Source organism: Lissotriton helveticus, chromosome 8 (assembly GCF_964261635.1).
Source record: "Lissotriton helveticus chromosome 8, aLisHel1.1, whole genome shotgun sequence".
Lineage (NCBI taxonomy): Eukaryota > Metazoa > Chordata > Amphibia > Caudata > Salamandridae > Lissotriton > Lissotriton helveticus.
Genome location: NC_136069.1, coordinates 1457572453 through 1457588839, shown reverse-complemented (window position 1 = coordinate 1457588839; position 16387 = coordinate 1457572453).

Here is a 16387-nt window from a genome sequence, read left to right as displayed (position 1 = left end):
GGTAATTTTAGGGTTCAGGGTGGGTATGGGTTTTGGGGTACCAGGGGGGTAATTTTAGGGTTCAGGGTGGTAATGAGTTTTGGGGTGCCAGGGGGTAATTTTAGGTTTCAGGGCGGTTATGAGTTTTGGGGGGACAGGGGTAAATTTAGAGTTCAGGGTGGGTATGGGTTTTGAGGTGCCAGGGGGTAATTTTAGGGTTCAGGGTGGTAATTAGTTTTGGGGGAGCAGGGGTCATTTTTGGGTTCAGGGTAGGTATGGGTTTTCGGGTGCTAGGGGTAATTTTAGGGTTCAGGGTGGGTATGGGTTTTGGGGTGCTAGGGGAACAATTTTAGGGGTCAGGGTGTGTAGGGGTTATGGGTTCCAGGGGGGGAATTTTAGGGTTCAGGGCAGGTATGAGTTTTGGGGGCAGGGGAAATTTAAGGGTTCAGGATGGGTATGGGTTTTGGGATGGATACTAGGGGGTCATTTTAGAGTTCATGGTGGGTATGGGTTTTGGGGTACTAGGCGGTCATTTTAGGGATCAGGGTGGGTATGGGTTTTGGGGTGCTAGGGGGTCATTTTAGGTTTCAGGGTGGGTATGGGTTTTGGGGTACTAGGGGGTCATTTTAGGGTTCAAGGTGGGTATGGGTTTTGGGGTACAAGGGGGTAAATTTTAGGGGTCAGGGTGAGTACGGGTTTTGCGTGCCAGGGGGGTACTTTAGCGTTCAGGGCGGGTATGAGTTTTGGGGGAACATGGGTAAGTTTAGGGTTCAGAGTGGGTATGGGTTTTGGGGTGCTAGGGGGTAATTTTAGAGACCAGGGTGGGTATGGATTTTGGGGTGCCACAAAAGAAAGATGGCTGTGGCACAACAACCCTATGGGGTATGAGATCATATGCGGCCTGCTTTCTTCCACTCATGGCCCCTCCTGCGCTCCAGTGTTTCCTCCGCCCTACCTGGCACACATCATGTCGGAGGATGGTGATGACGTTAACATTTTGCCCCCCCCCCCGGAAACATTTCTGCGGACGCCCATGTCTAAGCCCTCTATTTCTCTCTTTATACTCCATTAAACAACTGACTATGCCTAGAGGTGTTTTAGCCAGAAACCCTGAATATGACAATAATCTCGCTTTCATCCTGGCTTGTCTAGAAATTACTCAGTTAACTTCTTATGGCTCAAACCATGCACCTATCACATGTAGAGAACAAACACCAGGTATTCTCAGACACAAAATCAATTGCAATAAAATAACTAACTTTCCCTAAAAAAAATTGATGGTCGGTTTATTGAGCAATCATAACACTTCATTAGCATCCTATAAATATTCATAGTGTGGCTGAGGAGGAGCTTGCATTCAAACACCTTTCAATAGCTTACTAACAACATTATGTTTACCTACTGATGCATAATCTATATAGATGTGCCCATCTGAAATTTAGGACTGTTAGAAATTGGGTTTTTGGTTGGCTGAGGTATGCACTCTGTCCAAGCAGGAACCACAGTCCTAGTCAGGGTAAGTTAGATACACACCAGAAATTAACTCGTGCTCACACCCTGGTAGCTTGGCACAGAGCAGAGAGGCTTAACTTAAGAGCAATGTTTAAAGTATTTGTCCAACATTAAAAACTGTAAACCAGTGAAAACACCACACAAAAGTATACCACATCTGTTAAGTTACTTTGGGCTAGATGTAGGTAAATCTAATTTACCGATTCATAAATACCGAATTTTAACGATTCGGTATTTATGAATCGGTAAATTAGAAGTAGGCAGATGTAGGTAAATTTTCTTTTACATTTACCGGATCTGTAAGATTCGGTATTTACCGATTCAGTAAATACCGAATCGGTATTTCCCATTGATTCCTATCAATATGGACAGACGACGATTGCCGAATACTAAAAATAATCAAGAAATGCAAACAAGTGAGTGCGCCGGGGCCGAATGGCATTCCGCAGGCAATCTACAAAGAGGACCCTAAGTTCTGGGCACGCAAATTCAACATTCTGTTTCGGTCAATTAGCAACTCAGGTCGGGTCCCGGAAAGCTGGAGGGGTGCCATTATCAACCCTATCTACAAAGGCGGAGACCGCAAAAATCCAACTAACTACCGCTTAATAGCCCTGATCGATGCGGAAGCCAAATACTACGCATCTCTGGTGCTAGCCGATCTAGCTCAATGGTCGGACATGCACAGCAAAATCCCGTTAAACCAGACAGGGTTTCGTCGCGGAACAGGCACCATGGCAAACGCAATGGCATTATGCTTAATTGGTGAAAAAAGCCTACAAAACCACCAGGAACTTTATACCTGCTTCGTTGACTTTAAGGCAGCCTTCGACCGTGTCAACAGGAATTTACTATGGGCCAAATTGAAGCATCAGGGCCTGCCAGACTCAATCCTAACGCCGATCATTGACCTGTATAGTAACACCTGGATGCAGGTAAAGATCGACAACGGACAGAGGCTAACCCGGAAGATCAATACCTTTGATGGCTTAAAGCAAGGCTGTGTCCTGGCCCCTCACCTCTTCAATTTATTCATGGCGGATTTAACAGCAAGCCTTGATCAAATCAATGCTCATCCACCGCGGCTAGGTAATCTCTGTATAACACACCTATCCTATGCGGACGATGTGGTCCTACTAAGCCAGACAAGAATAGGCCTGCAGCGTCTATTACAGGAACTGACCTGCTACACCAAACAGAATTTGCTAGCAATAAACACCAAAAAAAACAAGATTATGGTCATAACCCGACGCCATAAAGTGCAACCAACCTTCACTATAGACAATGTCAAACTGGAAGCGGTTGAAAGTTATAAGTATCTCGGGATACTATTGGACAAGCGTCTTAACTTTGCTACACACCTAAACAGCATGGAAAAGAAGAGCATGGTCCTATTGCACGCTTTCAGTAGCTTGGCGTCTGAACTCAGAGGCCCCCTGGTCTCTCCCTTGCTAACAATAATGAAAGCCAAGCTACTTCCAACAATAGCTTATGGGAGCATATTACATCATGGCAAGAGTGCACAACTCTTGGACAAACTTCAAATGAAAATCTACAAGCGTGTATTTGTATTACCAACGAATGCATCACCCGCACAAGTCAGACTCGAATTCGGTTTGCAATCTCAAGTCCTGCTGAAAAAGTATGAGACCATAAAATTCTGGTACAATGTGTGGATGAACCAAGAAATTGCGCTGTACCGTGCCATGTGGGAAACAATCAGTAAAAGTTCCAACTCGTACTATGCCAAGTACCTTAAATCATCACTTGAATCCACTAACTTGGCTGCACTTTGGGAATCCAAGCTTCCAGTGCTTTCCTTTAAACAGTTGACAAAAAAGGCTGCCAATAGGCATTCGTTGCTAAATGATAAAATAACTTTTAGTCATCGGTCCCACGCTTGGATGACAATTCAATCTTACAAAAAACTAGCACCAGCAACCTACCTAGACCTTGCTTTCTCGACATTCATCAAACGGAAATACCTCAATTTAAGGCTGGGCAGCCTACCAACAAATGCTGAGTTACCAAAATGGAAGCCCCAAGAACGTGATGGATGCTGTTTATGTGGCGCAGGAAGACAAGACTTTATCCACCTGATCTGTATTTGCCCGGCCCTGAACCTGGAACGTCGGAGTTGGTTGAAGACCAAGTTTAAGGAATATGGAACACGCACCTGCCGGTCTGCGATCACGCTAATCCTGTGCTCAGTTGATCCGCAACTCATCTGCAGGGCAATCAAATTCATTGACAATTTCGAGAAAAAGCAAAATAAACTGGCGAAGTCTTGAGCCCTGAACATATTTACTTTACTAACCCGAAAGACGCTCTCATTTTTATAACTTTTTTTATTCACTCAACAGTGTAAATTTTCGTGTGTTTTAATATGGCAGCATTTACATTTTTGTAATGGTTTTTACTAACTATACAATAAATATTATTATTATCATTGATTCCTATGGGCCTTGAAGCCCATAGGATTCAATGGTAAAACGGTAAATACTGAATCCTGGCAAGGGGAACGGGGTGTCACTTTGACACCCTGTAGCACCCCAATTGCAGGCTTGTGTGCCATGTGGCACACATACATGCCCTAAGGGCATGTCTGTGTGTCACATGGCATAGGTGTAGATGTGCATGTACACTTGAATTCGGTATTTTACCACCCAATAGGATTGGGTGGTAAATACCGACTCCTAAAGGGCCTGTGGCACTCTTTGGAGTGGCAGCTACATCTGGATTTACCGAATCGGTATATTTCCCGATTCGGTAAATTTACCGAATCGGTAAAAATTATGCCCCCTACATTAGAAAACCCTAATACCGGTCGGTAACGTCCGAATTCGGCCATTACCGACTGGTATTAGGGCTCCTACATCTGGCCCATAGAGCTTAATTAATTGACCAAAACAAGACCAAAAAAACCAAAAAGCAATAATAGAACCAGAGTTATAAATTTTTAAAGAATACCTGCAAATGTAGTACTTTAAAGCATAAAGTGCCAAAAGGGTTTTCTGGTCACGCTTGACCAGGCTAAAACCAAAAGTCAGGCCAACTGTCATTGAGCGTAGGTTAGATACAGGGACCAACCTTGCCCCTCTGAAAAAAGCACCTTTGTTGGAGGATAAGTCAACTTCGAGGGCAAGATGCGAGGAGCAGGGACAAGATGCATCAGTTCCGATCCTTAGGGTATGCAGGTGATGCATCATCGTCGAACCGGGCAATCGAAGATGCAATGTCGTAGAGCAGTACTGGATGTCGATGATGCGCCACCATTGAGCTGCGCAACTGGTGACGCAGTGTCCTCGAAGCAGGTGATTCGTCGACACCAAAGGATATGCATTGGCTCCGACCGGTGCAATGAGGGCGATGTGTGGATTTTGAAGAAAACAGCATGGAAAAAAAAACACTTCCAAGGGCCCAGGACTGGATTGGGACCACTTGGTAGGGCAAGACTCAGAGTTGGCAGAGTGTAGGTGCTGTAGCAGAGTTGCAGCCTTTCGTGCCCTGGCTCCCGACTCACTACAGGGGGGTATGCAGCTCTTTGTGTGGGGACAGGCACAGTCTAATCAGATGTGTTAGCTCATACCTTCCATCCTGCCCAGGATGGCCCATCAGGATGTTGGTAGCCGATCAGTCACACTCAAGCTCTCTTAATGCGTGGGTGTCAGGAGACAATGTACAAAGCCTAGCTGTCATCCACCCCAGACATGTGTTTTTTCAAAGACAGGCTGAAAGCACAGAATAGTTAAAGTAAGGAAATGCCAAATTTCTAAGAATAAAAGAAGAAAAAGAAAAGATGATGCACAGAATCGAGCATTCACCCCCAGTCACAGATCTGTTCTGATTCTGTCCATCAATTATTTTTTTTGCATTTGTCACCCCAAGTGGGACGGGTATCCCCAGACGTGGGTCCCGTGCTCACCATGCCACTGGAGTCAAGCTAGCCTGGCTGAATAGGAGTAACAAACCAAAACTGGTCCCGGGATGCTTGGCCTGGCAGTTCAGGCTCAACTGTTCCCATGGGGATCAGTGTCAAGACTACAGTGCTTGTGGCTGTGTCCAAACTGGAATGGCATGTTGGGCAAAATAATGATGGAGTTAGACCCAGATCTCTGTCCTGGAGGGGAATGTTTGACATTGTTCAGACACTTGCTCCCAGTCACAGATCTGGGTTGAATCCATCATCTCCATGTGTTTGCTTTGTTCACCCTAAGTTGTCAGGGTATGCCCAGAAGTGGGTCCCTTGCTAACTTTGCTACAGTTTCAAGCTAGCCTGGCTGATGAGGAGTGTTGCTCCGAAACCAGTCCCAGGATGCTTGTTTTCGGTCCAGGGAAGACCTGGCTTGGCAGTTCGGGCTGGACTGTTCCCATGAGGAACAGGATCATGACTGATTTGCATGTGGCTGTGTCTGAACTGTGGTGGCAAAGTGAGCTAAATAACGATGATGGATTCAACCCAGATATGTGACTGGGGATGAGTGTCTGAAAAGTTTCAGGGCTCCGTCCCTCATCTCCTTGTGTTTACTTTTTTCGCCTTAAGTTAGTAAGGTATGCCCAGACATGGGTCCCTTGCTCACGTTGCCACTGGATTCAAGCTAGCCTGGCTGCTGAGGGGTGTTACTCTGAAACCTGTCCCGGGATGTTTGTTTCTGGTCCAGGGAAAACCTGGGTTGGTAGTTCGGGCTGGACTGTTCCCATGAGGAACAGGGTCATGACTGATTTGAATATGGCTGGGTCTGAAATAGGGTGGCGAAGTGAGCTAACCAACGATGATAAATTCAACCAGGATCGGTGACTGGGGGTGAGTGCCTGAAAAGTTTTAGCGCTCCGTCCATCATCTCCTTGTGTTTGCCAGTTTTGGACTTGCAGATTAAAATCCAACTTTACTATAAGTTGTCATTTGAAATTGTGAGTCCAGAGACACCAAACTTGAAATGCCTATCTTTTCCCAATTGGAAAATGCACTTATAAAATGTAATAAGGTAATACCAATGGTAACATATGGGAGAGATAGACTTTACAGTAGTGAAAAAAGAATGTAATATTTTATAAGTACCAGGACATGTACAACTTAAAAGTACATGTCCTACTTATTAAAAACACTGCAACCTGCTGTTAGGGCTGTCTAGGGCCTACCTTATGGATGACATCTTTGTATTAAACAGGAAGGTTTGGGCCTGGCAAGAGGGTTAACTTGCCAGGTTGACATGACTATTTAAAACTGCGCCCACAATCTCTGCAGTGAAAGGCTGGGCCATGGTTGAAGGGCTCCTGAAGTGGGTGGCAGAATCAGGACTTCAGGGCCACTAGTAGCATTGAATTTACAAGCCCTGGGCACATGTTGTGATCTTTTGTACGGACTTATAGGCAAATTAAATATGCCAATTGTGGATAAACCAATGCTACAGTGTTTTAGGGAGAGAGCACATGCACATTAGCACTGGTTAGCAGTGGTAAAGTGCCTAGAGCCCTAAAGCTAGCAAAAATGAAGTCAGCAAAACCGTAGGTCAGAAGGCAAAAGGTCAGGGAAACCACACCAATGATGCTAGGTCTAACACTGACTATGTGTGTTTATCATCATGTAGCCACCATATTGCTGCAACTGCATAAGTTCAGCTATGTGGTTGATGTAACCACTTATCCATTGTTCATTCTCGGGAGTTCAACAATACTATTTCTTGCCTTCTGGCCTGGTGTTTTAACCTACTGTGGGTGAACCTCTCTGAGGACTCTGATTCTAACCTTGTGTGACTACGTAAGTGTGGGTAAAGGTACACACTTTATAAGACACTATTCCCTGACCTGTCCTCATGTCCTGGTAAAATTGCCAGATTTTGTTGGCAATGAAACATGTTGACCTGACCTAAATAATTGGCCTAAATTATGCCCTTATTCAATTTTTTCTCACACTTACAGTAAGTGAACCCTTTACACTTCTTGACATGCATTCGACACATTTAAATTTTTTTGTGAGATAATATACTCCCTCATACCGCAGGAAAGCCATTCGTACTTTGGGTATTTTTAGATTTGGGGGTCTCTAGTTGGCACAGGTAGGTACTTGTGACAAATAGGGACCCTTGCCTCTAGTCAGGGTAATGGGGTACACTTCTAAGATAACGACTGCTCACCCCCTTGGTAGCTTGGCACGAGCAAACAGGCTTATCTCAGAGGCAGTGTGTGAAGCATTTGTGAACACATACAGTAATCCAGTGACAACAATACAGATGGACACCACACAGTTGTATATTAAAAATAAGTATTCTTTATATAGATTTAACACAAGACCACAAACTACAAAAATCCACAATACTGTACTTAAAATGGTAGAATTAGATTAGTTCTCTTTAGATTTTAAAATGTGACACTTTGAGTCAATGTACCTTAAGATGTGTAACGCAGGGCAAAGAAAGTGTTGCATGGAAGGTGATGCAGTAGTCCCTTCCACGCAAGAACGGTGATGCGTTGAAGATCTGGTGCAAAGAAACAAAGATGGTGCTTTTCTTCTTGATGCAACACGCTTCCCGGTGATGCGGCGGCGTCTGCGGCGACATCGATCCTCTTCTCCGGCGATCCGAGATGCTTTACACAGTGCGAGCCGCGACAGGCCCTGCGACACGCTTCCCTGTGATGTGGTGGCGTCTGCGGCAGCGCCGATCCTCTCACCTGGCAATGCGAGTTGCTTCCACACCGATGTGAGCCGCGACAGACCCTGCAACACTCTTCCTGGTGATGCAGCAGCGTCTGCTGTGACGTCGATCCTCTTCTCTGGCGATGAGCCGCGACAGGCCCTGCGACACGCCTCCGGGAGATGCGGCGGTGTCTGATGCGACGTCGATCCTCTTCTCCGACGATGAGTCGCGACAGGCCCTGCGACACGCTTCCCAGTGATGCGGCGGCGTCTGCTGCGATGTCATTCCTTTTTCTCCTGGCAATGCGAGGCGCTTCGGTGGACCTGCAATGACTCACGATTCTTCTGCGACACGCTTCCTGGTGATGCGGCGGCGTCTGCTGTGACATCATCCTCTTCACCGGCGATGCGAGGCGCTTTGTACGTGGGGAAGCGGCAGCGGCAGTTCGGCGACACGCTTCCTGTTCTTGAGTCACGCTTCCAACTCCTTGCGACACGCAGGCCCTCAGAATGTCCACCACAACTGCAGGCACTTCAAAAGAACTCTTGGGGAGCTGGTGGGTGAACTCTTTTGTCCCTGAGACTTCAGCAGGAGGCAAGCTCTGTTCTCAAGCCCTTGGAGATCCTTAGACAAGTTGATGAAAGTGCACACAAAGTTCCTATCTCCTTTCTTTGGCAGTCAGGCAACCACAAAGGCCAATCCCCCAAGCAGCACTTCAGCTTAGGGATAGTCTCCCCTCAGTTTCTCTGGTTCCACTCCTCAGCAAAGGTTTCTTGTTGTTGTCCAAAAGTGATCTAATTTTCTGTGGGTTGGGTCCCCTCTTTTTTTTTTTTTTTTGTCCTCGTATGCCATAAGGATATTTTCAGAGTCACCAATTCCTGCTCCCCTCTGTCAAAAAAAAAAGCAGAGGGGCCCCTTCTTAAACTCTGACGATCTTTATAGGTGCACTTTCTGCAGATACCCAAGTGCGTCCCACACAGAACTGCACAGTTTCTGTTCAATTCAGTTCTTCCAACTATCCAGGCCCATGAACTGATCTTAGGGTAACTCCGTCTGCAGAAAGGCATAATCATTGGACATAGTTGTTTACATCCTATCCAACCAATTAATACATAGATTCCAGAAATGCTTTCTTCTCTTCAACACAACCGTATCTAACTTAAGTGGGTGTCTAATCGCTCTGATCCAATCTGTATAGGAAGGTGTATTTTCACTCACCCAAAGTTTACATATTTCTCTACGAGCAAGAACTATTAAATAAAGAGATAGTTTGTTAATATCTTGAGGGAGTGCCTCATAATTATCACACATTGCAAAAAAAAACAATGATATACTTACCTGTATATCGAATTTGAAAATCATTTTCATACATCCTTCTATCTCAGTCCAAAAGATCCTTAGATTAGGGCAAGTTAAAAACATATGAAGGTCGTCTGCTTTTTCAACCTTACACTTTGGACAACACGGGATAGGGCCTTTAGAAAACTTTGCCGATCTGGCTGGCGACCAATATACTCTATGGAGGGAAAAGAGATGATTTCGCTTTAAATTGGCAGGTGAGACTGTCGCGTGAAGTAAATCAAAAGATACTTGCCAAATATTCTGCAAGTCTATATCTGGAACTAGATTCCTTCAAAGGTGTACCGGTAGACAAAAATCTCCATCCTCTGCTTCTAGGATAGTCCAATAAAGCACTGATGTTTTTATTTTCCTTGTTTTATTCAATAAAAGTTCTACCAAAGCCGACTTAACACCAATTTGTCCAATCTTATCCTGGGCCCAGCTTTTAATTTGTAAATATTTAAACTTGGATAAGTTATTGTCCGTAAGCGTAAAAATCTCCTCCCAACTCAGAAGGTCTCCTTCCGAAATTAGCTGACCCCATGTATTCAAGTTTGCTACCCTTAGAGGCAATGCTAAGGAGTCTTTGGTCCATTCTGGCGACTCCGGTGAATCCCAGATGGGAGCCATCGCGGAGTAATATGAAGTGTTCGACACACTTCTCATTCTAGCCCAAACGTAAGCCATATCCCTAAGAACTTTTAACCGAACCTTTTTGAAGAAGCGAGTATCTCCAAACTTAAACAAAAATCCATGAGCCCCTCCCTGGAGCTCAGAAAGCATAATCTGGAACATAATGTCTGTTTCTGTGGTGGTTGGGGAGTCAAATAGCGTGATTCCTGCCTTAATTAATAGAGTCCAGGCATACAATTTCAAGTCCGGGGCACACAGCCCACCTTTACATTTCCGTCTGCGCAACTTCTTCCATGCAGTTCTTATGCCTTTTGAAGCCCATGTAAAAGTATTCCATTTAGCTTGAATCTTATTAAGCCGGGCTTCCCTAAAGGCAAGTGGAATATTCTGAAAAATGAAAATTAATTTAGGTAACAACATCATTTTAATGATATTTACCCTACCAATTAAGGTCAAAGGGAGAAGTGCCCAACCTTTCAATGCCTCCTCACTTTTCCGCTCTACTTTGATTAGATAATTTTCCGCTATTAGATATATATCCTGCGTAATTTGGATACCCAGATATCTTCTTTCCTGCTTTAGAATTGGAATATTTGCTGGCGCTATGATATTCCAAATCATACATTCTGATTTAGCCTGGTTAATTTGGTATCCTGAGACCCTCTTTTATACACAGTTTCTCTTTGTTCTCTGTAGGTAGAGGCCTTTGCCTAATCCAAACAAGTTCTGGTCAGTCCTGGAGCACTCTGTTTACATGACTCCTTCTTTCCTTTCACAGTGCAGGGCAGAGACATCAGACACACCACAGGAGGTGGAGCCATCATTGTGGAGGGAAGGCACAGCCCTATTCAGGTCCCAGGTGCAACTCCTCCCTCCCATCTAGATTCAGATCTCTCTATTCACCACTGGGCTGACTCACCCTGTCTCCTGGAATCCCCCAGCCCCTGTCACTCAAACTCCAGACAAGGAATGCACAACCTAGCAGAGGCAGGCTTGGATAGTTAGACAAGAAAATACCTACTTTCTAAAAGTGGTATTTTCAAACACAGAATGTTAAAACCAACTTCACTAAAATATGTATTTTATCATTCTGAGTTCAGGCATACTAAACTTGAATTTCTACCATGATTCCTGAGTCAGTTAGGATTATAAAATGTAATAATCTAACTACCCATTCTGGCCCATGGGGAATAGGTAGCCTTGCAATCGTGAAAAAACGAAAATGGTTGTAATTCACTATTAGGATATGCCACACACATCAGGGCTTGTCATACCTTATACTTACAATGCACCCTGCCCTTGGGCCTACCATAGGTGTGTCTGATATGAAGAAAAGGGAAGGTTTAGGGACTGGCAAGTGGGTGCACCTGCTCAGTCAGCATGGCAGTACCAGACTGCACACAGGCTCTGCAAAAGCAGACATGAGACACACTTTTACAGGCTACTTTTGTGGGTGGCACGGCCAATGCTGCAAGCCCACCAGCAGCATTTGGATTACCAGCCCTGGGCACTCCTGGTGCACTGTACTAGGATCTGACAGGTAAACCAAGCCAGCCAATCATGAAATCACTAATCTATACATCAATTTACAATAGGGAGAGCATATACACTTTAGCACTGATCAGCAGTGGTAAAGTGCCCAGAGTCATAAAACCAACAAAAACAGGTCAAACAAAATACAGGAGGAAGGCAATAAGCTCAGGGATGACCCTGCAACAAGGGCCGAGTCCAACAGGTATACACGCATATCTCCCCAATTTCCTTTTAGAGCTAGCTTTGGGTGCAACATTTGCAGCAGCCCTTTTTTTGTAAGACAATAAGCTTTTGGAGAATTAGCATTTTGAGCATAAATAGCTACAATTGTACCATGATTGGAAACAGTTGGTGACTGTTTTTATCAAAATCATTCACATTATTTAAGATATAAGATTGGGGTCGTATTTTTATCATAAACTGCACTTCACACTACATATTACAGGAGTAAAACATGTTTGTATGCATCACAGAAGTAGTGCCATTTCACTCCTGTCTAGCTACATCCTTAGCTTTCTTCTGTTTTGACATTTGTTTTGCTGCCTCCTTACTTTGGTATTTCTATATTGTTAAGTCTAGGTGAAGAGGTTCCCAATCAGTGTTTTCCCTCTTTTCTCCTGTTCAGGATACATTTTTCAGAAGAAAATAAAACTGTACTCTGTTCTTGACAAATGGGCTCACTACAAACTCACCTGCCCATATGTCCAAACACTTGATGTGGAGATTTATTTCATGTTTTGACCCGCTGGATGGACCACCTGTCAGCATGTCCACACACCAGACACCCCCTATCTAGGCATCTGGAGTACGAGTTCACTCTCATGTCTGGCTTTTCCCAAATATAGCTAAATCATTCTTGGCTTCCATGTGCTCCAGCCATTAGTTCCAATCTGTCATGGCTTCTACTGCCCATGTGTTCATTCTCTTTAAGGTTCAATAATGTAAGGGCTTAGGTGAAAATGCCTATATTGATGAGGACAGTCCCGGCCCCAAATTCTTGCTACATTTCTCAATGCCAGCACTATGCAATCTAACATTCTCTTTATCTCCTTCTTTATACACTTGACCTCTTTCACATGCTGTTTCAGAACCGCCAGCAGAGAATTCACTCAGAACCCCATTAATTCAATACTATGTGTGTGTAAGAAATTGTGTTGTTAGAAGAGAGGGGTGGAAGCCCCACTCAGGCAACAACCACAATCCTCGTCAGAGAGAACTACAAAAATCACTAATTTAGCCTGTCTTTAACCCTCTGATAGCTTGGCACTAACCAGTCTGGCTTAACTTAAAGGCAATGTGCAAAGCATTTATGCAGTACACAAACAGTATTGTATTTTTTTAAATTAGCACAGTTAATTAAAACCATTGCAATGTAAGCGTCTGCGTGGCGTCTTAACTGCATTAAAAAAATGAGACAGAACAACCTTCATGTTTAGGACACATGTTACAAACAAAACACTTATACAGTGGCCGTAACAGTAATTCAAAGCAGCAAGTTCAAAGATAAATGGATCTTGTAGCTCAATCTAATGAAAAAAAGCGAAAACATTTTGCAAAATAGTCTGTAATAAGTTTCTGGGGAGGAGGGGCAGACTGTTGGGCAGCAGGTGAAGGATAGAGCAGGTTATCCAAAAGTCTCAAATATTTTCTGGCCCTTGCGAGCGTTTGTATATCGGTACGAATAAAACAGAGAGCAGATGCCTCCCAACAAGTGTGGATGACTTTCTTAAGATATAGTGATTTGAGGAGGAGCCTTCTAGGGGCATCTAGGGTGTTGCAAAATATATATGTATATCCATTTAAATTCAAATGTATGCACTCACACTAACATGAGGACCAGAGCTCCAAAGGGCTTCCTATCTGACCTTGCCAGGACAAGCTTCCAGCAGCTATTCTGAATTAGCCTTAGAGGTCACTTTCCTTGTTCTGTCGTCATCATAGGTTTCCTTATCTAGTTGTGCAAGTTGCTTACACAGTGCAGAGCCAGCCTTTCTGGTCTGCCCATATCTAGCCATTTATGATTGCCATGTTACACATTCCTTTTAGCCTTATTTGGCTTGGTGCCTTATTCTAGTTCCGCTGACATGGCATTTCTAAATGTATATAGCACCTGAAAACCTGTAACTATGGGAAGAAGCGGTCTGAGAGCCCCTAAGGCAGGAGACCTGACTTCTTCCTTGCTAATTAACAATGATGAATGCTTTTGGTACCAATAAATAAATATCACTCTGTTTCTGAGCAAACCTGCTATGTCTGGTGAGTTTCATTCATTTGCTCCTGGGAGGGTGCCAGTATTTCCCCATCATAGGGCAGGGCAGCAGCACAAAAGATGTATCCATGATTCGGCCCTGTAGTTACACAGTCTGCAGGCTCCCTCCTCGCCTGATGGTGCCCATCGATTAAAAGTAATAGAGCGCAGTCCTAAAAGACACATAAACATTATATTTTTGCGGGCCACTGCACAAACAGTAATAAAGCGAAAATACAACACAAGCAAAATCTCAAACCAAATAAAAAAATATAGTATATTTTAATAAATAAAATGATACCAGAATGACAAAAATCCTGCAGTAACTTCATGTTGGTGGTCAGTGGAGGTTGCAGAGTCTTGGTGCAAACAGTCCCACTTTTGTTTGTGAGAGTCCAAATTTCAGGATTTTCACCTTTTCACCTTTTCAGGATTTTCACTCTCACTGATGCTAGCCAAGGGTACAGGACCTGGGGGACACCTCTTGAGAATCAGGATCCCTCTTACAGAGGCCTGCAGCAGGGTTGAAGCAGGTCCAGTTGGAGCTGGTCAGCTCGGTAGTTATAGGGAGGTCTCTGGAAGCGTGTTGTGTACCAGTACCTCACACCGTAGATCCGCCAATGACTCATGGAGTCACTCTGGTTAGCCTGGGATCAAGGCAAGCAGGTCCAATTGTCATGCTTCAGCCATTCCTTCTGGCAGAGGCAATGTCCTTCTTCTGAATCTTTCACAGGTGCTGAAGTGTCTTGATGAGTGAGTCCCCTTTTATACCCGGTGCCAACCTTTGTGTGGGAGAATCATCTGACCTACCCCCAAAACTGGTTCTGGTTAGCTCTTCCCTGCCCATTGGTCCTGACTCTAAACTATCTAGGGTGACAATGGGACGGGCAGGATGTGGGTCCTGAACTCACTGCCCCACTGGAGTTAAGTTAACCTGGCTGATGACAAAACTGTCCCAGGATGCTTGTTACTGTTCCAAGGAGGACCTGGCTTGACAGTGCGGGCTGAACTGCTCCCATGAGGAGCAGGGTCAAGACTGATTTGAATATGGCTGGGTCTAAACTGAGGTGGCATGGTGAGCAAAAGAATGATGAATTTAACCCAGATCTCTTGACCGGGAGTGAAAGTTTGATTTGTTCCGCATATTGCCTATCATTTGTGTGACTTTTGTTTTCTCTCCCTATGTGCACCAGGTATGCCCAGATGTAGGTTCCAGGCCTACTATGCCATTGGATTCAAGCTAGCCTGGCTGATAAGGGGAGATACCCCAAACTGGTCCCAGGATGCTTGGTTCTGTTCCAGGGAGAACCACGCCTGATAGTTCGACCTGGACTTTTCCCATGAGGAGCAGGGTCAAGACTGATTTGCCTATGGTTGGGTCCAAACTGGGGTGGCATGGTGAGCAAAAGAACAAACAATTTAACCCAGATCTCTTGACCAGGGTAAATGTTTGATTTGTTCCGCATTCCATCCATCATTTATGTGTCTTTTGTGGTTTATCATCAGCCAGGTGAAGAAATACATCTTCACACCATTATCAAGCAAGAAAGATAACACGTGGAAAAGATGTATCTTGGTGTGATAACTATTGCACGTGTACTTTGCGCTTTAGACTGCACACATGTTTGCGATCACCGCAATTACTCCAGCCCAAACAGCATCTGCTTTGTAATTGTTACCTCTAACACTCCATCAATGTACATTCTGCCAGCCAGGCCAAGGGACACATCATACATGTGTATACTAACTTCCATGGCGTGTCGAATGTCAGTTACATTTTTCATTGGACACCAATTGTGGCTCAACTTCAGGCAGAAAACTATGACCATATAGGATTACTCAAAGTACCAACAGAAAGGCAATAATGCATTTAACTAATACAACCTGGAACAAATATGTAGCATGTATATCACCACCAAGTGCACCTCTATACTTGAATGAATTTGCAGAGAAAAAGAAAATACACGTTTCCTTTGTAACTGTAATTCAACATTACTGGATTGAAGCATATTCTTGGAAATTCTTTGTTCGGATGTTACCCCGTAATAAGATGAAATCTGGTTCTCCCTAGATCCTTGCCTTCCCCGTATTTTAAAACTTTTTCAATCTAACATTGCTAGCTTGTTACAATACCTCTTAAATTGCTCCCTTTTCGAAGGGACTGTATCTAACTCTTTTAAAGAGGCTATTGTTGTACCACTGAAACAAAAACAAGGCGAAGATTCCCTGTCTTGAAAAAGGACTGCCCAATTTCCCTCCCACCTTTTCCTTCCAAAGTCATGTAATTGCAGGTGACACAGGAATTATGCTGTCACATAAAGGAAACTTAGCTTCTTGATCCCTTTCAGGCAGACTTCTGATCAGCTCATAAGACGGAGTCGGTGTTGCTCTCCGTATTTGGCGATGGGGCAGACAAACAGTGGCTTTAGTCTTCCTGGACGTATCAGCGGCTTTCGACATGATCGACCATAAATTACTACATCTTACTCATTTAAGGCACTGCAGT